Source organism: Polistes canadensis, unplaced genomic scaffold, assembly GCF_001313835.1.
Source record: "Polistes canadensis isolate GaletaPanama2010 unplaced genomic scaffold, ASM131383v1 scaffold_62, whole genome shotgun sequence".
Lineage (NCBI taxonomy): Eukaryota > Metazoa > Arthropoda > Insecta > Hymenoptera > Vespidae > Polistes > Polistes canadensis.
The window spans coordinates 709,000-710,483 of record NW_014569609.1 but is presented as its reverse complement, the minus strand read 5'-3'; the positions used below and the strand labels follow the sequence as shown (position 1 = coordinate 710,483).

At 39.9% G+C, this 1,484-nt stretch overlaps 1 protein-coding gene across 1 annotated transcript in view; it reads right to left on the bottom strand.

Moving 5' to 3' along the window:
- The window catches only part of LOC106786007, a 226,729-nt gene that overhangs the window by 17,457 nt on the left and 207,788 nt on the right, over nt 1-1,484 (bottom strand). The window lies entirely within an intron of this gene.

The following is a 1,484-nucleotide window of genomic DNA, read 5'->3' as shown; positions in this document are numbered from 1 at the left end:
GGAAATGAGATAGAGAACAAAAAGTTGCGAAAAACAGAGAATAAAAAAACGAAAAAAAAAGAAAAGCGAGAAAGGGGGGGAAAGAAAAAAAAATAGGGAAAAAGGACGGAAAAGGATAGGACGAGTAGAAGTAGAAGTAGAAGTAGAAGGGGGAGGGGGGGGTAGGGGGAGGTATTCGAAAGGTAATAGGAGCAGGAGGTTATACCCGTGGCCGCTCAATTAAATCTCGTCGACGTCGCGTGCAGGAAGCGAGAGTTCAGCTAGCTAGCTTGTACCGGAGGCTTCCTTTTCGATTTCCAGTGGGTGGAGACCCTCTCGAAATTTATTAGCTCGTGCATTCGACCGTCTAATCCTCGAATAGCCAGCCCGAGCGTGCAACTATTACCTGCACTCGTCGCGGTACTCATGTAACCGAGAGATACCCTTCTCTCTTTCTCTTTCTATCTCATTCAACATCTACATCTACCTTTCTCTCTTTCTCTTTCCCCCTCTTTGCTTTTCACTCCACTCCTCTTCCTCTTCCTCTTCCTCTTCCTCTTTTTGTATTCTCTTCATCTTTATTGGACAAAGACATAAACGCGGCAAAGCTACGGTAAATGTTTAATACCATGAACGAGAAAACGGTTTGTTGCATCGTACGGTATGTATATAGTCTAGATTATATTCAAGTTTGAAAACAGAATAGTAGTAGTTAGTTAGTATTAGTAGTAATAGTAGTAATCATTTCTGAATCAGGATTCGTATATATAAAAGGTCAGTTACGTCAATAATTAGTTCATTTCTATCGGACACTATTGCAAAATTCATTCTCCTCCCCAGTGAACCACAATACTTCACACACCCCACTCACACACTACTCCCCTCACTTAACCTTTTACGCTTCAACTATCATTGTTTCCTGTTTAATACTATAACGTTCAACGTTAACAAAACATTTAACCCATTTGTGCTTTAGGTATATGTGTGTCTCTGTGTGTGCATTTGACAACGTGTGCATAAGTATATACATCTACATACCCCCCACCCACCCACCACCCACCCCTCCGTTTGATATAAATTCTACAAAATATGAATTAACGTCGTGTTTTATTTTTGTTTTTTTTTTTGAAAAATCATACGTCAAGTACGTTTTTATCGAAACGTATTTTACCCGTTTGAGATTGTTTGTTTTGTTTTGTTTATTTATTTATCTAATATAATAATTCCACGTGCATTTCCATCTGTAGACAATAACAAAAACTAAAAATCGTACACACATTAAAACTCGGTATTGGACACAATCGAAAACGTATAGCCAACGGCATGAAAAGATAATTGGTTTTGGAGACACGAGTTTAATGGCCGAACGAAATTCACCTATCCCCCCCACAACCACCCCTGCCCGCCCCATCCCTCCCCCCCTCTCTCTCTCTCACACGATATATCGAACGATTTCCTTATCAACGTGATTTATCATAATTTACGGCTCGAATGGTTACACTATT